This window comes from Peromyscus eremicus, chromosome X, assembly GCF_949786415.1.
Source record: "Peromyscus eremicus chromosome X, PerEre_H2_v1, whole genome shotgun sequence".
Lineage (NCBI taxonomy): Eukaryota > Metazoa > Chordata > Mammalia > Rodentia > Cricetidae > Peromyscus > Peromyscus eremicus.
This window is the reverse complement of record NC_081439.1, coordinates 78,093,355-78,120,267: the sequence shown is the minus strand read 5'-3', so window position 1 is coordinate 78,120,267 and position 26,913 is coordinate 78,093,355. Positions and strand designations below refer to the sequence as shown.

The window sequence follows — 26,913 nt, the reverse complement described above, 5'->3', positions numbered from 1 at the left end:
GTAACTAATATGAAGAAGTGGGGCATCTCAGATCCTGTATTGTCCCCAGGATCGAACTGAGAACTTACAAGATGACAGATCTCAACATAGGAAGGGTGACATATTTTTAGTGAAAGGAGCTCAGGAACTTGTAAAGGAAGGACTTCCATGTTACCATAGCCCCATTACAAAAAGGAAATTAAATTGGATGATCTTCTAAGGTGTCTTCCAACTAATAAGATTCTATGTTTCTATGAAACAAACATCAGTGCAAGTCATGGAACAATCACCAATTCAATATTTCCTACCATTTTGCATTCTGTTAATTATTCTAAATGTTAGTTTAGATGATGTATAATCAAAATTTCCAACTATTCTAATATTAGAAAATACAATTTGAAGTTCACTTCCAATCATAATGATTGGACTCACTGAGACACACATGTTTGTATTTTTGCATATTTGTAAAATGGCTAGCTGGATTTTGGATTTCAGTTTATGATAAGAGACTTATTAACATTTCTTCATGTTAAGCCAGGGAACAAAATTTGCATCAGTAAATTGAGCTAAATAGCTACATGTTATATTGTATAACACCTTACCTCACTATACTGTAATATGCATATAGACATGTATTTGTGGATGCATATGTGTGTATATATTAGTACAGGATTATATATATATGCACATATATATGTACACACACACATATATATGTATATATACATATATATGTATAAAGGTGAAGTAAAACAAGGAAAAAGTAAGGTGACAGCAAGGCCATTTGAAATAGAATATGGTTGGTAACACTGGCAGGCTATTGGAAGATTTTCTTTTGGCTAATTTTTTTTATGAAGAAAATTTTTATTCATTTTACATACCAAGCACAGATCGCCCTCTTCCCTCCTGCCTCTGCCCCTCCCCATGCCAGCCTTCCCTTGCAACCCAACCTCATACCCTCCTCTGACAAGCTAAGGCCTCCCATGGTGAGTCAACAGATATTGGCAGGTTTTCAAGTGAGAATTTACACTTATCAATAAAAGGAAAAATTCAAGAAGAACAGAAAAAAAGAAAGAAAATCTCACGGTTTTAGTGACAAAATATTCAACAAAAAAGGTAGAAACAGAAGGAAGTACAACCACAGGGTCATGGAAACTGGATACAATACAACATAGCATTTTTTTTTCCCATAAGAATCATTGTTATAAAATGTTGGATAAAGAAAACCTCTAAAAATGGAATTTTTTTTCTGGTATAGAGGTATACTACTACAAACCAACATAAGGCCAGTCAGAAGTTAATTCTGAATTTGAAAATTGCATCTTGCTGCTCATTAGTATTTGAAGATTAGTACATTCAGTTTTCTATCAGACAGCCTACAAAATACAAATAATATCCATTTTTTCTCCTTTTTTCTTGTTCATGCAGCACATATTTATCTTAATGGGTACATGGCTTTTTAAATGATAGTTGTAAAACACAACAGCACCATTTGCATTTCAGAGGAATCAGTAAAACCCATTTTGAATTTTGTCCAGAACAGAAATGGTGCTAAAGAGAATCTGCCTCATGCTGATCAGTTCAAAATCTGAAATTGCAGCTTTAAAAGTCTGCTAAAAATGATTTACAAAATACTTCTTGCATAAGACGCTAAAATGGGGGAAAGACCTGGTTTAATAATGTGAAGGCAAAAATAAGCAAAGTTAGCTTTTGAAAAGACTGTAGCCAACAGCAACTTGACTTTACCTTCCTATCACCTGGGGCTTGCTTAACTCCCTACAATCAGATGATAGTATTTTCCAGTCTACTGAAACTCTTCTGGTAGCTCCAGCTATGTGAGCTAAGCTAGTAAATACTATTTCCCTTATCAAATGATGTGTTCCCTAAAATTCTTTTCTTGGTATTTATTTTTCTATTTTTCTTTAGACTCTTTGATCTAATAATATCTTTCAATCCTATCAGTCTAATTATTACCTTTGTATGGACAGATACAAAAATAGGTAATTATCAACCTCTTTGCAAACAGAAACATCATAGGTTTTACTATCTAGCAGGCAATTCTAGATGTACTTTGTCTGATCTCCAAATTAGAGGAGTTATGAAATAATTTCTAACTAAAAAAGATCCTTCCTCTCAATTTACTGTCACTCCTCTCCTTTTTATAAAAAACAAAAAGGCAAACAAAAAACAGGAGAAAAATATAGATACACAGCAACTGATTCAGGCTCAAGACTACATTTGATCTTGTCTGTGTACATACAAAAAAACAGTACTGCTAAATAACACTCCCTAATGCCAGCTAAAATCATTCTACTTCAGGTTCTTCATGCTTGGGCAATTGCAAAAAGCTAACAATTAGTTCCTAATACTTTACTTTTTCCTCAATCTATTTTCTTCATATTTCTTAGATTGTTCTTTACAAAGTAACTTCTAATATTCTTCTGATAATGAAAATCATTGCCCCCCACTCAAACAATGATCATATAATGCACACACATTAAAGAAACTTACAGTACTTTACTAGATGTATGGTAAAGACTGAACTGCATTAGAGCATACAGTAGTGTTTCAAAATTTTTTGTTGTTGTTGCAACAACAGAGTATCACGTATTTAACAATTGATATACAAGAGAAAATCATTTCTCATAGTTCTGGAAGCTGAGAAGGTCAAGATCAATGCAGTGATAGTCTATAGATATGGTTGAGGATTCTCTCTACTTCCAGGATGACACCATACTGCTTTATCTTCCAGACGGATCACAGTGTCCGCATATGTTAGACAAGCAAAAGAGAAGGAACCAACCCCTTAGACCACTATTGCAGGGACCTGAATCTTATCCATACATCATCACTGTCATGATTTAATCACCTTATAAGAATACCACATTTGAATATCAGCATCACACTGGTAATAAAGTTTCTACACATTAATTTTTGGGAACATTCAGAAAGTAGCAGTGGTGAAATAAGGGTAAATTGAAATACAATCCTATTTCAAGTTCAGGGCCATTTTAAATAACTGTTCTGAAATGCTGTGTGCACAGTAGCCTTTAAATATTAATAATAAACATTTATGCCAAAATAATATTTTCCACACCTTAAAATGGAATGATCACCCCAAATATTTTGTTCACTAATATGTAAGAAATGTCATCTAGAGTTTTTAACTATATTAAGCTGATAACTCTGCAAAATGGAGAAATACTACATTATTGTCAGCAAACTAGAAACTGTTTATAGCACTGGTCAGTGTTTGACACAGAATCAAGGTTTTTTTTTTCTTATTTCCAACCTAGTCCTTTATTCAATAGATGAAGAAAAATCAATCAGAAGATTGACTTTTTTGTTGTGTTGTTTTCACATAAGTTTTTCATAGCACAAGATGCATACATTTATAGACAAAAATTCAAGAAAAAACCTTATATTCTATGTTTTTAAAAGTGAAGCAGAGAAGAAAGATGAGATAGAAAGACATAACCGAAGACTAACAGGGACAATGTGCTGTGAGCACAAATTCAGGAACGTGATGGGTGAGGATATTTGATAAGCAATTTGAAATAATCAAAATCTAAAGAAATTCAAACCTACACACTCTAGAAACATGGGAAGGACTAGAGCAAAGTGGACAAAACACTGGCCTATCTGCAAAACTATGTTCTGATCCTTCCTACACTATTTTATTGTTTGAGATATTTGAAAAAATATTGCATTGGTAGAGTTGAAATACTCTTGTTGGTAAAAATGAGAGGAAACAAGGTAAAAATGACATGGTAATTCCAGCATTAATCATATACAATCTAAGACTGTAATGCAGGGGTTCTCCCTCAAGGAAGGAGGACAGGAACTCTTCCAAAGACATTAGAGACAGTGACACTGGGCAAGGAATCAATGAAAGCTAAAATCCAAAATCGATTTTATTTAAGCAATTACATTTTGCACAAGAATCACTAGCCAGAGGCATTTCATTGTATAGTATATGTGTAAAAGGAAAAAAAAAAAGAGGCTTGAAGACAAATGCTTTAACATAAAGGGTAGTTTACAATGAAGAAATATTTACTCAATCATGGCTCAGAGCTCTCAAGGACTAGATCATCTGATGTTAAGATTCTTAAGAACAATATCTTCAGAGCTAGAAAAGAGGTATATTCTTAATACTGAATGATAGAAGTGTGGAAACAAAGGAGTTCTCATTTTCATGCTACTCTCTAATCCACAGTTGCTGAGTTTATATTGTGGTTCCTAATTTTTAGACTTTAGGTAGGTAGTAGACAGAGTAACACAGAGAAGCTTCTAAGCACTCCATTTGATGACATGTGAGTAGGCCTGAAAGATAACTTAACCAACTGTTCTGTAAAGTAGACAACAATTCACAAATAAACTCCAGAGAAGATATGTTGTCATTTAAATTTACCTAGTCTTTGGTATACCTACAAAGTAACTGATTTCACACATCTTTCCTCTGTAAAAAGATTTTTAGTTTGGCTGACACTAATCTTTGCAGGCTTGTCAAATGCTTAAAACGAATTTACCAGAAAAAGTAGCATCTGGCCAAACTAATCATAGGCAGTTGTCAGCTGCTTTACTGAAAATCATCAGTAGAAATGACCAAAGGAAGGGAGTTTTTAAAAGGCAGCAAATTCAACAGAAGTACCACTTTAATACAAATTTAGTAATTAATCTCCATAAAGGCAGATATCAGTGTGACAAAGAACACAATTTGCCATTAAGATATAGCACACAGCTATTCTTGCTGCCATCAGAATCAAGAAGGGATTTTTACCAACAGAGAACAGAACAGTGCAGTTCTTTGAGGAAAAAAATAAGATAAGTTGTTCGTGAATGTTGTACAATAAGAGTTCAGAGGATTTTTAAAAATATTTTCTTCCTTTTATTTAACTGGTTAAATGGCACATTATATTTTACATTTTGTATAATGTCAGGCAGTACAGAGCTATGGCACCACCTATTGTGATACTATTTTAATGCTGATGTGAAATGTCAAGTTTATTATGTACAGGAAGAACAGCACCTGGAATTCAGTGATCATGAAAATGCAATTGGTATTTCCTTCAGTAGTTACGTCTGAGGTCATAAAGCCCTATAAAATATTTGTTACAGCATTTGTTAATCATTGAAAATAGGTTCATAATAGTATATATATGTCTTAGACAGTAGGATGACTATGGACTTTAACAGTACTCTTTTATCCAGTGGCCCAAATATTATGATAATGGTTACTATAACCTTCTGGCTAGATATCTTCACAAAACTCAAGATTAACCCCTCCTTTTTCTGTTCTCAATATCTGTGCTCCTCAGCTGCCTATGCTCTTTCCTTCCCTCCATCCTTTACAGAAATGCATAGCAGCAAGTAGATTTATCAGGTGTTTCTGTCATAGTCTTTACTAAGTTTGGATTCTCTAAGGGAAAACTAGCCCTAAGATGGTACCAACAAATGCCAGGTGGAACTGCTTCAAGTACTTCACTTGCATAAATATTTTAAAGTGGCCACTCTGATTTAGAACTTAGAATGCATGACAAGTCAAAAACAATTAAATATCACAATGGTATACAAAATATTATAGTTTTATTAACAGTTCTTTATAGACCCAAACTCTTAAAAAATATAACTCCAAGCCAGGTGTTGATGGCACATACCTTTATCCAAGCACTAGGGAGGTAGAGGCAGGTGGGATGTCCTCTGTGATGGGAGGACAGCCCAGTCTACAAAGTGAGTTCCAGGACAGCCAAGGCTATACAGAAAAACCCGGTCTCAAAAAAAAAAAAAAAAAAAAGAAAAGAAAAGAAAAAAAGAAAACAACAACAACAACAAACCATATATATCACTCTAAGATTTGGATTTCTGAAGAATCTCATACTATTTATTATTAAAAATTTCAATGTTTCATGGGAAAACAAGTTTAGAGGCATAAAACAATGAGTTTTAAGCACATCTTTCCCATTAATATCTAGGAAATCTAAAATATATTAATTACCCTAGCTCTTCATATCACTGAGTCCTAAAGGATGATTAACAAACTGTAGAGCCTTCGTGTAGTATAATATTATTTTAAGGAATGTTATTTTTGTTTATGTTGCATTTGTTTAACTCTGTGAAGCTTTGTTACTGTCCCTGTGTAAAACACTTGATGGTCTAATAAAGAACTGGCCAATAGCAAGGATAGGAGAAAGAATAGGTGGGGCTGGCAGGCAGAGAATATATATATATATATATATATATATATATATATATATATATATATATATGAGAAATCTGAGATAGAAAAAGTAGCCAGAGAAGGAGGAGGACATCAGGGGCCAGCCACTCAGCTACACAGCAAGCCACAGAATAAGAGTAAGATTTACAGAAGTAAGAGAACAGGAAAAGCCCAGAGGCAAAAGGTAGACGGGATGATTTAAGATAAGGAAAGCTGGCTAGGAACTAAGCCAAGCTAAAGTTGGTCATTCATAAGTAAGAATAAGCCTCCGTGTGTGATTTACTTGGGAGCTGGGTGCCAGGCCCCCAGAAAAGAGCAAAAACCCCCAACAATAACACCTTCCTACATCAAACACAAGGTAACAAACTCCAATGATGATACGAGTATAACTTTTCTCATTTTTCTTTTTGTATCCTAAGGTATAATTTCAAAATGTAGCATTTTCATTGCATCATTGTGCCTGCTTTTCAACTTCAATTTTCAGTATGTTGGAAAGTTAAAAGACAGACCGCTGACTATCTGGTGCAAACTTTCCATAAGCTACACCACCTTATCAAGTTCAAGATTCTTCATCTCTAAGAGGGAGTGAAAACCCATACTTTACCTCATAGAGTTTACATGAAGTACAAAGTAGATAACATACACAAAAACACGCTTTATCAGCTGACTATTCTGCTAAATACTTAAACGCAGTGTCATTTTATTGATTGACACTGCTATTTTAGTTCACTACTCTGTTTATCTCCCTTTCTCACTTTTAAAGATATACAAATATATATCCACATGTAGTAGCAATTTTCCTAAGAAAGACACATGTCCAAATATGCTATGCATTATAATAGTTTAACAGAGAAAATTAAATGCTCACATAGCTGTAGCCATGTTCAAGCACTGTGGTTCTCTCTAGGGACAAAATGAAAGCTCATTGGAAGATACTACACTTCCACTTGTACCCACGGAAACCTACTTCAAGAGAATGAAATCTACCTGATTAGATTTCAGCTTGAAACATATTAGAGGGAATCTAGGTGAAAATAATACAGACGGGCATATAGAGGTATATTATATGAATAATGAACAGAATATCATTCAGTCCATCTGTAGAACACAGACCTTAATAGCCTTAAGAGACATTTTAAAACCCAAGAACTTTGTTTCAGAACAATGGCTTCAGATTTTGACTGTTAGATAGCACCATGATTAATTATGTGCATAATGGAAAAGAGACCCATATGATACTTGAGTTAATTCCTTTTGGCTCTTTATTGTCTAAAATAATATTGTTAAAATGTTTTATTTTTTACTGTGATTTTTCAAGCAGTGCATTCTGAATGTGGGAAAAAGGGCTATGTGTTACTTTTTAATGATTTAATGACTACAATGCTTGAAAAGGAAGGTGCTAGATAGAGAGGTTTCTTCAAGCAATGATGGTATCCAAGTTATTTTCCCTTTTATGAATCTAAAATGAAAGAATACTTCTGATTGTCAATTTCTGTTCCTAAGCAACATCAACAAAAGGTAAATGTCATCTGTACTGGTCCCTTTGATGCAAATCACAAAAGAAGTCTCAAGAAATAATAATAAAAAAATTCTTGATTGACTCATCACACTACATAAGATAATAAAGCAGAGGAACAGCCAGAGTTAAAATGAATTCAGGTCAAGAAAAGAGAAAATGCTTAATATATATATATATATATATATATATATATATATATATATATATATAATCAGATTATCCACAGGCTAAATTAATGTTTTCTTAATTTGAAAAACATAAGTGGACCTTGTATTCAGTAAACCAATTGTCAAGTGTTAGTATATCACAGAAACTAAATTTCCCCAAGTGCAACAACCATCTGTAATTAGATAAGGTAACACGACAGACAGAGGTAAGAGGAACTGGATCTATATAAAAGAAAAAAAAGATACAAAGAAAAATCATACATTGAATCTATTTAAAGTCATTATGACATGACCAAAACCAAACAAACAAATAAGCAAACAAACAAACAAATCATGTAACTTACAGGAAAAAAGAAATCTCTTGAAAGAGAATGCTTCCTTTGCTATGTCTAGAAGGATGGATATATGCACATTTATCCAGAGCCTCCTCTCCTATTCCTGGAATTTATGTATCTTTTCATCTGATGCCATGCTGCTCCTTGTCTTCTTTCTCTCTAATACTCTAGTTTGCTACTTTTCAGCTCTTAGGGCACACTAAATAGTTTCTGCCTAGATACCATTTTCCTCTTGATTTGCATTACCTGAAAATCCTCCATATCATAATCTCAGACAACATTCATTGACTGTGGTGATATTTTATTTGTGCTTTAATAAATGAAGCTTTCCTGGAGATCAGAGGAAAAAGTAAGCCATTTTAAGTAAACAAAGAAGTCAGGAACACGCCCTTAATCCTATCACTTGGCAGGCAGGATCTCTGTGTGTTAAAGGCCACACAGGAAACAGAGCCAGGTGTGGTGGCACACGCCTTAAATTCCAAAACTAGTTAAGCACAGAGATCTGAAGGTCTGTACAGACAGACAGGAAGTGACAGAGCTGGGTAGAAAGAGGATGTAGCTGAATGGAGAGAGAAAATCAGATGGCAGAACAGCAAGGCATATAGGCGTGGGTACACAAGAAGTCAAGACATTTTTGGAAGCTGCAGAGTTGGTAAGGTAAGGTTGGCTGGTGGCTTTCTCTATTTCCCTGATCTCTCTAAGGCTTTCACCCCTATATTTGGCACCGTGTTTTTTATTTATTAAGACCGTATAGAAATTTGTCTTCAATTGACCACCCTCCCCTTCCCCAACTAACCTGCCCTACCCCTCATATCACTTCCCCCAATGTCTGAGTACACAAATATGGATATATTCGGTTTTTCCCTATGCCCATTAGATGATAAAGACAGGAGCTATACCTTGCAGTCCATCATCTTAGTCCTAATTGTTAATGTTTGGGGAGCTGCTTTCTTAAGCTGTCTGTAAATGGTTAACTACATATGAAAGACTAAGATCCTGAGCAAACTCTGGCTGCTACAAAGTTTCATCAAATTTTTCTTCTAAAGTAAGTGAAGCAAAGTAAGTAAGCTATATTTAGTCCTTCAAATTCCTTCACAGCATGTGATAAGTTAAACTTCAATGGACTCATAAGCAAGTATATTGATCAGTTAGGGAAAGTATGCATTTAAAAAATATAGACAAGTCTTCACTCTTTGCCTGCATGGGGAGGGTGGTGAAATCAAATAGTGATTCAATATGTAATCCCAATTTAAGATCAAAATATGTTCTTAGATTTGCTAATCGAAAACATTTTACTTCTCCTAAGTAGGAAAATTGGTTGATTTTATAATAAAAATGGTAGGTTGATGAGATGTTGAATATCCATTTTGGAAAATCTAGTAACAGTTGTGTGTGGTGGTATACATCCAAAGAATTAGTACTTGGGAGGCTGACGCAGCAGAAAAATGAGTTCAAAGCTAGACTGGGAAATGTAGAACATTCCAGGACAGTTAAAACACATAATGAGACTGTGTCAAAACAAAACAAAACAAACAAAAACCTAGTAGACACTTGCAACTGTGAGTTTAACTATTCCATTCCCATGGCTTTCACTAAACTTTGGGCCAAATTAGTTATGTATTTGGCCATAATGTTGATTAATTTCTGAGTGTCCTTTTGAAGCTATTACTCAGGGGCTACCAGGAAGTATTTTTGCTCATGGCTTCCAAGGTAAGTTCTATACTTGCTAGAAGGACTAATTAGATTGAAAAAAAGTTTTTGTTAATTTTGTTAATCAGTTACAGTGACTTAGTTGACATGTGCTAGGCAGTTTCTCTAATGAAGGAACCATAATCCATTACCCACTTATAATATACACCATAATAGTAGCATATGCTAATTTGAATGTTTACTACATATTTGATCACATTCATAGCCACCATTAGAACCACAGTTTCTAAATGGGTATGCCAATCTTTAGCCCAGGGTGAATTCTAGAGCTGAGTTATGAACCCCAACTAAAATAGTGGATTTGTAATGGCACTGACAATTTTAACTATAGCAGCATGAACAACATTGACGATAATAAAATCCTTGCTTAGATATAACTCACACAAAAAGTAAAAGCCAGAGGCTGTGAACAGCTCAGTACATTTAAACCATTTTTCAACCCATTTGAAATCCACAACTTCTGTATTCCTTTCCAAGCACTACCTGGTAGTCTTTCAAAATTCTGTTTTTTTTTTTCTGACAAAACAAAAACAAAAACCTGTATACATGAATATGTCATATGAAACATTTCCCACTTTATCTTCATCTAATAAGTGCCAGTGAAACTTTCATGAAATAAATGTTATTCTTGCCTGGCCTTGCTTTTCACTTCCATACTCCTGGGAATAGACATGGTCAGTGAATGTGCAGAAGTAATAATGTGCCTTGAAGATTCTGATTTTCAAGGGCTGTTAAAGTGACACTGTATTTGAAATGTCAGTATAAAACTAAACAAGGATAAGACTGCTTCACAACAATTTAATTAGCTATTTTTTTCTTCTTGAATATAAAAGGAGTAGGTGTTATTTTCTTTCAAGAAAATAAAATTAAATAAAATAAAAACTTTGGAAAACAAGTATTTTACCCAGGAAGCTCTAGCAAGAACAATAAAGATAGTTGCTGTTTTATTTGCTTGTTTATTTAATGATGCTAAGGATCACACTTCAGGCTGCAGCCACTTTAGGTAAGCCTTCTACCACTGAGTCATGCCCTAATCCTGTTCTTAACTTTATAGCTAAGGGATTATAGTACTCAGCCATCTACAGCCACAGACACTGAACCTTTTGATAAAACTTTGCTGGCCTGTGACAGAATGGCTGTTCTTGCCTGTAGTTATCCTCTTCACGTTCAGTTTCACAAACAGAACAAAACAGAAGTCACTGAACTCTATTAACTGTTACTGCTATACTTTGGTAATTAGTTATGACAGAGTGAGCTTTTTGTTTCCTCTTAGGTCAGATATTTGCTTACAATTTAACAATATGACATTTAAACAAATATAGTCTTAAAAATCATCTTCCAAATTGCTGTGTTTGTCACTTGCACTTTATGTTTTAAAAAACACTACAAGGCTGGGCAGTGGTGCAATACGCCTTTATTCTCAGAACTTGGAGGCAGAGGCAAGTGGATCTCCAAGTTTAAGACCACCCTGGTCTACAGAGCAAGTTCCAGGGCAGCCAGGGCTGAACACAGAGAAACCCTGTTTTATAAAAACAAAACAAACAAACAAACAACAACAACAAAAATCCAAACAACAAAACCAAAAACAAACAAACAAACAAAAAACACTAGAAGGTCAGAGTCAGGCAGGAAAATGAAGATCATTAACTGATAATAGTTCTCTGGGAAGCAAGAACAATTGACTATAGATATGTTTCTTTTCATGTGTATCACTGATTTTCCTTCAATCAAGATAATGTTCACAGATAGGATGTTCTACCTTGATTAGTAACTGCAGAAAATTAAATTGCACTTTCAAAAATATTTGCACTTCATTATCATTTAAAATCATAGTATAGCTTAGTATATACTTCTACATGCTAACTAGTTCAATCCAAAGTAAATCTTAGAAAAATAATTAGTTTTGGGGAAAAAGATGCAACACAAAATACAAAAATGATAATTGTTTGACCTCACAAAACACTTAAGTTATCAGACTTAGTCAAGCAAAATAAACTCTTATACTTTCTAATTTAATTGATGATGCTGAATCTCAAACGATAGCACACAAGTGCTCAGGGATCTTTCTGTATGCTGTAAATACATGTTGTTCCCATTGGTTAATAAATAAGCTGCTCTGGCCTCTGGCAAGGCAGCTTAGAGGCAGGCAGGAAATCCAAGCTGAGAGATGTAGCTAGAGTTTTCCTGCCTGGCCCACAGTCAGGGCAAATCTCTCTCACCAGTCCCACAGCCGATCAAACCCGACCAAGTAAACACAGAGACTTATATTGGTTACAAACTGTATGGCCGTGGCAGGCTTCTTGCTAACTTTTCTTACAGCTTAAATTAATCCATTTCCATTAATCTATACATTGCCACATGGCTCGTGGCTTACCGGCATCTTCACATGCTGTTTGTCATCGTGGCGGCTGGCAGTGTCTCTCTGACTCAGCCTTCCACTTCCCAGCTTTATTCTCCTCCTTGTCCCGCCTACACTTCCTGCCTAGACAATGGCCAATCAGTGTTTTATTTATTGACTAATCAGCAACACATTTGCCATACAGAACATCCCACAGCAGAGAGACAGAGAGAAGGGTGGAGTCCAGGAGATGCCAGCCTGCTACTTAAGGAGCAACAAGATGCGAAGATACAAGTAAGGCCATGGCCATGTGGCAACATATAGATTAATATAAATGGGTTAATTTAAGATAAAAGAGCTAGCTAGCAAGAAGCCTGAGCCATAGGCCATACAGTTTGTAATTAATGTAAGCCTCTATGTGTCTACTTGGGACCAAGCAGCTGCGGCACCAGGTGGCATACAGGAGAACTTCTGTCTACACACAAGTATTGAGCTTCATTATCTCATTTTCTATGCACATGTGTTATTCTACTTTGTTCTTCTTCAATTTCATCTAATAGCACCCTAAAAGGTTATATGAATATGTAGCCCTGGCATCCTAGTTTCTTTTCCTGTTGCTGTGAGATGCAATACCCTATATTAAGTAATTAAGGAAAAGGTTTTTCTTTTTTTCCTGACTCACAGCTCATAGTCCAGAGCATCATAGCAGGGAAGTCAAGCAAGCAGCTCTGAGCAGCTGTTCACATCACATCCATAATAAAAAAGCAGAGAGATGAATTCATGGTGCTGCTCAGTTCCTTTTCCTGCTTTACACATTCTAGGATCCTAGACAGGGAACTGCATCATCTAGAGAACTGGTTCTCAACTTGTGGGTCATGACCCCTTTGGGGAAGGGGAAGTAAAAGGACCCTTGCACATGGATTTCATATCAGATAACCACATATCAAACATTTACACTGCAATTCATAACAGTAGTGAAATTACAGTTATGAGGTAGCAACAAAGATACTTTTACGGTTTGGGGTCACCATAACATGAGGAACTGTATTAAAGGGTCACAGCATTAGGAAGGTTGAGAACCACTGACCTAGAGTGTATGAGGTATTCATACCTCAAAGTAATCAAGGCAATCCCCTACAGGCATTTGCAAAGGTCAAAATCCCAGGGAGTCTAGATTCTGTCAAGTTGACAAGTGACACTTACCATCCTGCCTAGGTATCAGTATTTCCTTGGAAGAGTGTTTAGCTAATATGGTTTATAAAGGTGAGACACAAAACGGATGCAAAAATTAATTTAAAGCATAACTCTAGTTCCACAAAAGTTATCAAAAGAAACCTAATATATTTAAAAGAAGATACATACAAATACAATTTAAAGACACCAGATCTCAACACTAACACCATTAAATAAACATGTTTCATTAATGATCACACCCTTCAAGAAGGTGGACAACAGAGCTGTTTGCTATTTACTAAGCATTAGAAAGTGGATGAGTATTCTCAGTATATGGAGAAGAAAAAAAATCAATTGAATGAATCCCTAAATTTTATGGATCTAAATAAAGAAATCATTGGTTTAGTTTCATATTTTATGTGTGTAAGTGTTTGCCTACATGCATAGATGCATGTGCACCAGGTGTGTATAGTGTCCTCCATGTCTAGAGGATAGTATCGAATCCCTTGGATCACAAGTTATGGATGTCGTGTGGGTGATGGGAACTGAAGTTCCAGCAAGCATTCTTTAGCACTGAGCCTGCTCTCTAGCCCTTGATGGAACTTTTATGCATTTAAAAGATGGCAATTTGAAAGTAAAGCAATGTTTGTAATTTGTGTGACTTCATTAAATGCACATATATAATTCTAACAATATTCTAATTCAAATGTAGAATAAAAATGATTATTGGTTTATCTTAAATTTATAAATCATTTGTAGCTTTTCTAATTTTGATAATATAACTTCCATATGGTTATAGTATAAAATCATGAAATACAGTTTTATAAATTTATCTCTGAATAACTGTACAATCTTTACACTTAAGTTTTTTTTTTTTTTTTTTTTTAGAAAATCACACAATCTTTTCTATATAACCATGTTTAATACTGCACATGGCACTTACTAAGTTCTGAGATAAACACTAGTGACTATTACTATCAATTATAGGCATCAGAAAATGCATAATTAAGTGAAGCAACAGTAGTTAAGATAAATATTACCTTTGGATTTCCTGCTGAGAATGCAATCATAAGGCACCCCTCTAAAATATACACTAAAGAATATGCTTTTGATCATCTTATTACTTATTTTATGATCTTTTAATCTATATCTTTTATGTATACCTTAATTTTTTCTTATAAACTATGTAGACTATCCAGGTATGTACTTTATACGTTTTCTTTTCTTCAATATCAGAACTTTTGATTGCAGACCAATGATTTTCTTCTATTAAAGATTAGAGATATCATCAAAATAACATAACCTTGGGGCTGGGGTCTTGGTTCAGTTCACAGTTAAGTTCACAGCAGTATTACATGGCTCACAACTGCCTATAAGTCCAGTCCAGGGGGATTTGATGATGCCCTCTGGTCTCTGGGCAGCTGCATATTTATTTATTATTTGGTGTTGGATATTGAATACAAGGTTTTCCAATTGCTAAACATATGTCAACCACTGAGATGTAACTCCATTAGATGACTGTAACACGAATTGTTAGAAGGTCTTATCAATAAAAACAAACCCAGAGCAAGGTATTGGGGTGAATGCTGAATGATCAGAGAAACAGAACAAGCCACAGACACCTCACCAAGCCAATTCCTCAGCTAATACTGTTTCCTCAAACTGGAAGCCTCTGAGTCTTCATTCGAATGGATCTCAGCTGAACTGCTGCTAAAAGCCTAAAAGGTGAAAAGCCTCTAGTTCTTAGTCCTCACGCCTTTTATACCTTTCTGCTTCCTGCCATCACTTCCTGGGATTAAAGGCGTGTTCCTGGCTGGCAGTTTCCAGTGTTGCTTTGAACTCACAGAGATCCAGATGGATCTCTGCCTTCGAAATGTTAGGATTGAAGGCGTGTGTGCCACCATTTTCTGGCCTCTATATCTAGTAGCTGTTCTGTTCTCTGACCCCAGATAAGTTTGTTAGGGTGCACAATATATTGGGAAACACAATATCACCAGAGATGACCTTCAATTTTAAAATGAATCTGAACAAATGTAACAAAAACCTGTTCAAAAGTCAACTGAAATTAGTATCCACATACAAGCTTAAGTAAATAAGTTGTTATATATGTATAACATGTTGCAGGAATCTTAAAAGGTCTTATTAATAAAAACAAACCTGGAGCTAGGTATTGGGGTGAACGTTGAATGACAGAGAAACAGAACATGCCACATCCAACCTCACCTTGCCAATTCCTCAGCTGATCTTGTTTCCTCAGACTGAAATCCTCACCTAAATGGATCTCAGCTGAACTGCTGCTAAAAGCTAAAAGTTTAAAAAGGCTCTACTTCCTGATGCTCGTGCCTTATATACCTTTCTGCTTCCTGCCATCACTTCCTGGGATTAAAGGTGTGTGTCACCATGCCTGGCTGTTTCCAGTGTGGCTTTGAACTCTAAGAGATCAAGATGGAGCTCTGCCTCCTGAATGCTAGGATTAAAGGCGTGTGCTACCACAGCCTAAATCTATGTTTAGTATAGTGGCTGTTCTGTCCTCTGACCCCCAAATAAGTTTATTAGAGTGCACAATATATCAACCACAAATAACACCTTTTTCTTAAAGCATTTCTATAGTGAATATCATAATCACTACACAGAATAAATACTACCATCTCTATTTTACAATTTTAAAAATATGTACAAATGAGAAAAATATGCATTGAGATGTTAAATGGACAAGCTATGATTAAACAAGTAGCTGGATGACAAAAGTAAAACTAGAATTTACATATGTTATTAATCCTATCCCTGGACACACCATTTTCAGCAGCTTTCTTTTACATATAGCTATACCAGCATTATTTGCCACAGAGCTATTAACTTCCAGAATAGTTCTGATGTTTCCTATAACTACTTTCAATGAGTCTGCAGATCGAATTGCTAGCTCCTTTCTTTCTGATTTACACAAAAGGCTACTAAAAAATTTGAGTCATATAAAATTTGAAAATCAAGAGTTTATATTTGTTATTTACTCAGATTGTCTCATGAGCTTGTGCAAGCCAAAAATCCAGAAGGAAATCACAACAGTAGAAGTTCTTATGATTAAAGTTAAAGTTAGTTTGAAATGTGTAAAAAGTAGAGAATATAATCAACTGTTTGGGTAGCTCTGACATGGTTCTGGAACTTTCTTGGAATTCCTATCCCTCTATGTCCCCGTTATAATCTTATCATTATAGATAACACAGTAGAGCACCAAATGACTAAGGTAGTGATGAAAACTATAGCAATGGTAACCAACACGATGGCCAGATTTCAGCTATTTTCCATAGTGATATACATAATATCCAATTAGGGCCACAGTCTGTCTCCCTTTTATGATATGACTCCTGTGGCAGGAATAGTTGGTATTGCTTGATTTCTCTGATTCTACCTTCTGCCCCTATCTTCTCCTTCTACGTTGACAATACTACTTAACAGCAATCTTTCAACCTGTTACATCAAACATGTCCCTATGTTTTTTGCTTCTTTAGGGGACAAGTAAGTGAGGACAACTGATGCATGAATATCTGACTTATAAGAAACTACTTGGGATTCAAAATGAGATTAAAGTGACCAATAGTTCCATTCTATTTACAGACATTAAGTAAAGACAAAATGATTTAAAAAATAAAAATGACAGCACCAAGAAGTTCCTGGTAGGAATTTTAATTCACTGTGTGCTAAGGTATGTTGTGATTCATCAGACAGCATCATACTGATAACAACTTGAATAAAGACCTCCTTGATCTTTACTTGTATATAATGTAGTTGATGGATCTTGCTCTTTTACTAAGTAAAGAAAGCATAAACATCATTCTTAGATTAAAAGATGCTTTGATAAAATCCTAAAGTGACATATAACTTGCTGAAAAGCAGCATCAATTATTTACAATAATGTCAGATGAAATTTGACAACACTTGCCTATTTATATTTATACAACACATGATTGTTTTAATGAAGCATGCATAAAAATCAAATGATCCTTTGAATTAAAATGTAGTATCTACCTTACCTTTCATAAGCTATGACACATTTCAAAGCCATGAATTATTATTTGTATGTATTTTACAGAAGTTTAACTAACATCAGAAAGTGCATAAACTACATACAGACACAGAATCTAGATCAAGAAACACAACATGACCAGTATCCCTATAAGCCCTAGCACATTCCTTTCCAGTCACAAACTCACCCTAAGCATACCCAATGTGATGATTACTTTATCTTAACTACTTTATAAGGATATTTTTTACAGTCATATTTTTCTCTTTTTAAATTTCTTTATCAAGAATTTTTTTATTCATTTTATATAGCAATCTCAAATCCCCCTCTTCCCTACTCATTCCCCGCCAGCCTCCCCTCCCAACCTGTCCCCCATTCCCTCCTACAAGAAGGTAAGGCTTCCCATGGGGAGTCAGCAGAGCCTGGTACATTTAGTAGAGGCAGGTCCAAGCCCCTACCCCTGCCTCACGGCTGTGTGAGGTGTCCCGCCATAGGTAGTGGGCTCCAAAAAGCCAGCTCATGCACCAGGGATGGATCTTGATCCTATTCCCAGGGGGTCCCTTAAGCAGATTACGCCACACAACTGACTCGCTTATGCAGAGGGCCTAGTCCAGTCCCATGTGGGCTCCACAGCTTTGATCTAAATTTCATGAGTTCTCACTAGTTTGGTTTGGTTGTCACTGTAGGTTTCCCCTTCATTATCTTGATGCCCTTATAAGGATATTTTGAAAACAAACCATTCTATTAACTCCTTTAACATCTGCATGAGGTGGATAAGGCCTAAACCACTGAGCCATGCCTTAAGCAAACAAACAGCTGTGACACGTGCAGTAGCACTCTGAAGCAGAGGAGCCTGAAACTGGACCTCCAAGGTGACAATTGCCAACATAAGACCCAGGGCCAACTCAAGAAATGACACAATAGCCATAGAAGCACAGCCCGCCAAACAACACACACATAAATTCCTCAGCCCTTTGTTTAATAAACAAGATTGCTTGCAAACCTCCCAGAGCCTGTGTTTTCGTTCTGCCTCTGCTCACCCCCTGAACCCAGATCAGAGACAGCTGGACACCAGCTGCAGAGCCAGCAACATCTGCAGACACGTTTTAAAAAATACAAGTAATCATAAAGTCTTACAGTGGGTTTAGATAAAGATATTAGTTATATTCAGCTGATGCCAATACTATATCAAATAATGCCGTAATAAAGAAGCCTAATGATATCAATCATTATTGAGAATGTATTATTTGGGGATATAGCTACAAAAAATGGAAACTCCATACAAAATATACGAAATTAAGATATTAGAAGAAATTTTCTCATCCACAAGTGAAGTAAACTATTGAAAGTCAGAACAGAAGCCTTTCGATAGAAGGATGGGAGTAAAAACACATACAGAGCACAAAGCTGCTGGGAAACGGAGGTGACATTTCAGTTTGAAAAAAAAGGCATGGAAGTCTAGGTTCTGATCTAGTCATAGTGAAAATGGTATAATTCACCAGCCAATAAACTCCCAAGATACAAAGACTAAGGTATTCTAACAAATAGAAGCTATAATACAAACAAGCTACATAAGTATATAAGAAACATTTGTTAGAGGCCCTAGGGTCACTAATCACCTGCATCTGTAAGGGACTGGGCTTGATTCCAACTATTGCAAAATTAAATAAATGAATAAACAAACAAAAAATGAAGTATATTGCACAAATCATTCAAATCCAAATAATGTATTGTCAACAATACCATATTAGGAACTTAATGAGGGTAACTCTCATGCTTTTACCACACATTAAAAAAATCAGCACATGTTTGTTTTAGACCTCATATTCTTTCTCTTATTCTACTTTTTGTGATTTAGGTTGTTATTTTGTTTTCTAAGAGTAGTATCTCGCTATGCAGCAAAGGATAGGTTTGAACTTGCAATTCAGTTTTAGCACTGGAATTTCAAGCAAATACCTGGCATTTCTTTTATCTTAAAGAAAGAAACTTGGTTTTTAAACATCCAGAGGTAACTTTGTAAAAACAAGTAAATATGTTGAAAACAAGGATGCTTTAATTAAATATTTGTTTCCCTAAAACTTAATGGTATTCTCCTACATGTAAAAAAGTTTATGGTATTCACAAAATAGAATAGAATAAAATAGAATAGAATCTCTAACAAAAAAAAACCATTCAATTTATTTAAAACATTATACACACAAAAATCCAAAAGAAGCTAAGCAACATTTTAACATGTTTATTAAAATGATACAGTATTATATGTGTAGCTAGAGTTTTTCTCTCGGGGTCCCACCAAGCCCTGGCAGTCCCATAGCCCACTTATAAAATAAACATACAGATGCTTTTATTATTTAAACTGCTCGGCCATTAGCTCAGGCCTACCATTGTCTAGCTCTTACTCTTATACTCAGCCCTTTTCTGTTAATCTATATGTCGCCACGTGTTCTGTGGCTTTACCTGCTGCCTTTACATGATCTCCCTGGAAGGCAGGCTGGCGTCTCCTCCTCTCCGCCTTCCTGTTCTCTCAATTCTCCTCTCTGCTAGTCCCGCCAATACTTCCTGCCTGACAACTGGCCAATCAATGTTTTATTTATCAATCAATCATCCACAGCATATATGTACTAAGTTTTATTCAGATAACTAATATTTAACTAAGGTCAAAAAATTCTAATTATGCTAGCAGCGAGATGGCTCAGTGGGTGATGGATTCATCTTGCAGCCAAGCCTGCTGACCTGAGTTCTGACCCTCTACTCCACCCATAGGATAGAGAAAACCATCTCCTGAAAGTTGTACTATTACTTCCACTTTCACTTCCACACAGACACACAGACACACACACACACACACACACACACACACACACACACACACACACACACACTGCATGCTTTCCACATTGGTATAATATGATCTCATGTGTCTAAAAGAACATCTAAATCTGTTCAGAAACTGTACATTTTAACCTTTACTTACATCTTCAATTCTGTGAGTGTCCATAGACAAGTGCTCTAAAAACACTAGAATTTTATCCTAAAATTCATGTAGCTTTTTTTTTTCAGGGTAATTAACAATAGAGAATATGGAAGTAATTTCTCAAGTACTAGAATAAAGACAGCAGCTGCAGCTGTTACTATTGGCCCTATGAGATAATCTTTAATGCTCCTCATAAACATCTCTTGTTTGGTGATCTCTTCAAGCTCAGGTTCTCTCTATTATTTGTAGCATGAATCTTAAGAGGTCTTATTAATAAAATCAAACCTGAGCCAAGTATTGGGGTGAACACTGGAAGATCAGAGAAGCAGAACAAGCCAGAGCTTCCTCACCTTGCCAATTCCCCAGCTGACCTTGTTTCCTCAGACTGGAAGCTTCTGAGTTCTCATCGAAATGGATCGCAGCTGCACTGCTACTCAAAAGCCTAAAAGCTTACGCAGTCAGTTCCTGGTTTTCATGCCTTATTTACCTTTCTGCTTTCTGCCATCACAAGGCTCACTTCATGGGATTAAAGGCATGACTCACCATGCCTGACTGTTTACAGTGTGGCTTTAAACTCACAGAGATCCAGAGGATCTCTGCCTCTGGAATGCTAGGATTAAAGGCGTGTGTGCCACCATTTTCTGGCCTCTATATCTAGTGGCTGTTCTGTTCTCTGACCCAGATAAGTTTATTAGAGTGCACAATATTTTGGGGAACACAATATCACCACAATTATTAACTCAATTGTTTTCACTTTTAACTTTCTCATTGGAAGAAGTGAAGTGAAGCACAGAGTAGGAGATATTCTTCGGCCAGTATCTTTTATATTGATGTGCCTAGCTTCCTCTCTTTATAGTGAACTGTAGCCAGCTACCCACACTGCCTTATTTTGATAAATATCCACTGTATTAAAATGGAATCAATTGTTTAATTTCAAAATTGTTTACTGACCACTTAGATGTATCTGGGTTGCTGTGTGTGCACTGAGACTGACCCCAATAAGAAATTAATCTGTGAATCTAAGAAGTCAGTCTATGCAGCGCAGATAGAAACAAATAAAAATCCAAATGTGGAATTTGCTCTATTATCAATAAGGCTCCAATGCTGCTACTGACACCAATACAGAAAAGGCAAATCTGTGCTATTGGAGTAAGATAACCTTTAGACAACTAAACAGAGGAGGGGGCATTTATAGCTATGGTAGGATTTTTAATTGCTCAGCATTTACTTCTGTATATTTTCCAATATGTCTGTGTGAGAAAGTGTGAAAATATGGCTGAAATTTGAATAGTCTTCCATACAGTGGTGTGATCATGGTTAATTTTTTTTTTATCATTTGTGGGCCCAGTTTCTTCCACTATAAAATGATGAATCTGGATTCAGTGCCACTCTGGGTTGCTTTTTGCAGGAACTAGGAGACCTCTAAAGTTTCTACTGGTTCTAATGTCCTTGATTTTTTTCCCTCTTTCCTCCAACTTTTATATTCTAATATTTGACTTTCGTTATTACGTAATGTTTCTTAAAATGTTTTGTTTTTGCTTTCCCCTCAACTTTTATTCTCTACTCTAATTTACATCTTTAATTCCTAGAGTTTCCCAACAAGATTCCTTTTAATGTAAAGTTTCACCCTATTAATCCTGAGAAGAAATAAGTGTAAGTGTAAATAAATAGTCAGCTAGCAATACAACATAGAAACAAGACAGATATCAAAAGGCAAAGGTGGATGAGAAAAATACAATTTAATTCGTAAGAAATTAACATTGTTCATGGAAAACTTAGCTAGCATTTATATTGTAAGATGGCACTAATTTAACTGAAGTGAAAGCCATTTTGGATTTATGTAAAACTTTAGGATTAATAGTGCCTTCAAATACATTAATATAATTTTCCTGTATTGAATAGAATAGTTTTAATTAAACTTTACTAACCCTTTTGGTTTAATCCCTGGAGCTAACCTATAAAACAGTAAAGGTTTTAAATCAAACTATAAAAATCCTCAAAGCTAAAAATTAAAGTGATAGCTATGGAGAAGAGAGTGGATAAAGAATTCACCAAATATGTCTAGTAAATTATTAATATTCCATATATTATATATCATATATATATATATATATATATATATATACACACACACACACACACATATACACACACACATATATTCACGTCTTAGTTAGGATTTCTATTTCTATGATAGAATACAATAATCCAAATCAACTTCTAGTTCATCACTAAAGGACATCAGAGTAGAAACTCAAGCCAGGAACCTGGATGTGGGAGTGCTTCTTTAGTGCTTGCTCAGTCTGCTTCTTATTATACCCAAGACCAACAGACCAGAGGTGGCACCACCCACAGTGAGCTGGGATATCTCACATCACTCATCAATCAAGAAAATCCACTACAAGCTTGCCATAGACAATCTGATGGAGGCATTTTCTCAGCTGAAGTTCTCTCTTACCAAATAAATGTCTGGTTTGTGTTAAGTTCACAGAAAAGACACTGCACCACACACGTATAATCATTAAAACTAAAAAGTAGGAAAAAGGTAATTGTGGTTTATAGAAGGCACTTTTTAGTGTTTGAAGGTATCAAAATATGTATAGCCACAATATTTTCTTTCTTGATACATACTGGTATGTCAATCATTAATGAAAGGATCTGCAGATTAAGAATTTACCCAAGAATAAAATAATTACAGTACTACTTTATTAATTTAAGTGATAATAAAGTTCCATCATATACTATTTTCTTCTGAACTACAGATTTACAATAATTTATGTTTGGAAGAAAATACTGTACTCTTTTACTCTACTTGCTTGCCTCTCCTGTCCCAGCAATAATAGCTAACTAAATAACTAAACAAATTCAAATAAAAACAAAACCACTTTCAAAATCTCCAGGCAATGCTTCATAAACTTCTCGTACAAAAGTACCCCTAATGGAAGTGAAGATTGAACACACACCCCTAGGGATCTGCTGCAAGTGTGAAATTTCTTTGAAGTCATCTGTTTTATTTTAAAAATTCATGTGGCTTTTGCATTCTACTCTGTAATATATATCTATTTTAATGTAAAAATGATGTGTTTTCTTCAATATCTTTGAGTTACAGAGCTCTAGGAAAATATGCTAAATTGATACCAAAGGCTTGCTTCTCAAAGAAATGCATAATCTTAAAGCTTAGCTTTGTGAAGAATAAAGATAATTATACAAATAAAGGTTTCCCTACATTCTACATAATGTTTTTGTTTTCCTTGCAACTTAAGGTGATGGCATTTCTCTCCATCATCAATAATTTTGAGGCCTATGCTTTTAGTACTTAATGAGAATATACCCATTGTTTGCCATACTGAAGAGAAAACATCCTTTTCTCATAAAGTTAGTACCTGAATGAAATAATCACAAAAGATAGATATTGATGGTCATACAGTTGCTTATTATATGTGAAATGTAGTACATTCATTAATACACATTTTCATTATTCCTATACCTCCAATTTTTAAAAGGCTCTTCTATTTTTGAATAGAAGGGGACCATTTCACAAGCAGATGATCCATTTTCAAAAATTAATTATATAGTGTTGATTTATTTTTTATTTCCACTGTGAGAGTGTGAATACTAAACATACAGTATATTAAACACAGTACTGATGGTGATAGAATTTGACTCAAATGACCCTGAAATTTATGTTAAGGAAGCAAAGACAAATTAGACTCAAATATTAAGGAAAACATCTAACTATAAATAACATGTAAGTGGCATGACCTTTCACCATTTCTTTTCTTCCTGTAGAGACTAAACTTAAAAGTATTTTCTCCTGAGGCTTTGGTAACAAGACAGTAGAAAGAAAGGAAATGGATTTTGAACAGTGTTTTGACAAATGATAGTCAGTTGTCGTAGAGGACAAGGCAGGTGAGATTTTCAGGCAGGGGATGCAGTAGGAAATTGTACACACAGACAGGATTATTATAAAGGAATAAAAATGGCTCAAGAGAATATATGTCTGGGTACACTGAAGTGAGAACCAGGAGGAAATGAAAGGGGCCGCAAGCAGGCAGAGTGTGCTTAAGAAGATTTTAAGCAGAGAACTCTTTGAATTTCACAGGGAAAGAAAAAGAGCTATTCAAAAACAAGTGGACAGTGGGGATTGCTGCAGCCCAAACAGTGAGACAGGAACAGGGGATTTGGCATCAGGCTCATGAACATACTGGCTAGATCAATACACAAAGCAAGTAATCAAAACACAATGGATAAATTTGGCTGTTGAAATAGACAGGGCAAAAGAAAGTCATGAAACTGTTAAAGAAAGATATAAAAAGGATTTATCAAAAATCCCAGATATATGAAAGAAACAAAGCTGAATAGAATGTATGCTTAGCTGAACCTTGAAGAACTAGAAGCCATATTTATGATTATTCTCCTCTAATCTAATGATCAAAACATTGCAATCTCTGGTGGATAAATTGTTAATACTATTATTACTATCAGTTCTAATGACAGTTGTATAATGGGAGTGTACATAGTAGTGGCAAGGCTCTTACTGTATGCTTTGTATATATTAGTTTCCGTATTTAATCTTACTGTTATTGACATTCATTGTCATTTTCTAGATGAGGACATAAAAATCACAACCTCAATGCTCTGAAACTAGTAAATAATACAATTAGAATTAGAAATTTACAATAACTTAAAAGGTTTTGTTCTGGTGTCTGCCTTTATCATTTGTAACAATGGCTAAATGTATTTGGTTTAAATGTTTTAGCAACAACTTAAAACATAAACATTATATAAAACACAGTCACATGGTCTATAATAGAAATAGGATATTAGGTGACTTTATTTTTCTGTCAACAGGACTATACATTCTAATATTTCTTTGAAACCACCAGAAAATACTGACTTATTGGGAAAATGTTATATATAAAGTCTTTGATCATGAACTTCCAAACCTATCAACTGTGAGACATAAATCTATTTTCATTGCTAATGATACAAGTACATGGTATTCTATTGGAGTGAAATAAAACAGACTAAGCAGTATATCTTTCTTTCTCTCTGTGTGTACTACATTAATAAACAAATATGTAGAATTAAACTCAATCATTCTGTTTTATTAAACTCAACATATATATTTAGATATGGTCACAAAAGGTATCTTAAATATAGGAATTGAAAATTATCACCATAAAATTGACAAGACAATTTATTTTAAATTAAACAGATATATTTCCTTTTAAAACTGATTCTTCTTATTAAACAAATGAAATTAAAAATATTATGATAGATGCCATTTAAAATAAAAATAGCAAAGTATCACTTAATTTTAAAACTGGTTTGATTTGTGGTATTCTATATACTTCAATAATAATGTAATATGTTAATGATACATGTTATTTGTCAGTTCAATAATACCTCTAGTTACAAAGGTATATATTAAAATCCAAGGGATGCAAAAAAGCTATAACATACTTATAAATAGAACTTTCTATTATATTATAAAAAATTTAATGATGAAAGAAAACATAATACTATGGAATCATGATCTATCTTCTATAATTGGGCCACAGCACAGGACACAACAGAAAAGAAATTAAAAATAAGGCAAGGATCTGACTGACAACTCCATAATAGCAGAGAACTGCAGAACAATGTGTACAAGTGATATTCTGGGCTTTACAGACATTTCCTTCAAAGGACACTAACAGGATTATTTAGTTTGTAGGAAGTCTGAGATGCATATGGCTTTGTGCCTTCCCTTAAGCCTCAAAGATACAGAATATAATCACTACAGTACATATTTCTCTTATCTAAAAGAAAAAATAAAATTTGCACCCATATAATATCACCTCCAGAAAAAATATTTCCTTGATCCATCTCCTTTTACTTTTTAATCATTTGTTAAGTGAAGACTATGTTGACACAGCTACTTACCCTGCCTTAAAATCTCACAAGCATTCTGCTTCACTTCTCCCTTCATTCCTGAATTCAGGATACAGTGATGTGAGACCCGAGTATGCCTTGGATATTTCTGAGGTGGCTACCTTACTCCTAGGGCCTTATCATCAACTGTTCCTTTCATCTGCCCTAAAAGATTATGCTAGTTTACCTTCCACCTGTTGAGTTATCTCTGGAAAGAAAGCCCTTTGCCATGCTGGTAAAACTTTAGCCTTGTATTTTACCCATTTCAAAGTCTTTTCTTCTTTATCTAAACTACAGAACATTATCTTTAAAATATTCTCAAGGAACAACGCCTTAGAATCATTTTGAAATCAACAAAGTATGATTCTTTTACAGCATACAGTTAAATTCTTATCAACTTAAATAATAGAATGTACTATTTGATTAGAGATCCAAAAGCTTTAATAACCTAGCACTGTTAGAAAATAAAGACCAAGACAGATTATGTAAATATACAGTGGGGTCAAATATAAGCCCAGCAAAAGTATCTTTCCACTTTTCTTACATCAACAAAGAACTTTTATGATT

General features: G+C 34.8%; 1 protein-coding gene across 2 annotated transcripts in view; it reads right to left on the bottom strand.

The window, feature by feature from the left end:
* Window positions 1–26,913, bottom strand: part of Diaph2 (diaphanous related formin 2) — a 752,478-nt gene that overhangs the window by 327,076 nt on the left and 398,489 nt on the right. The window lies entirely within an intron of this gene.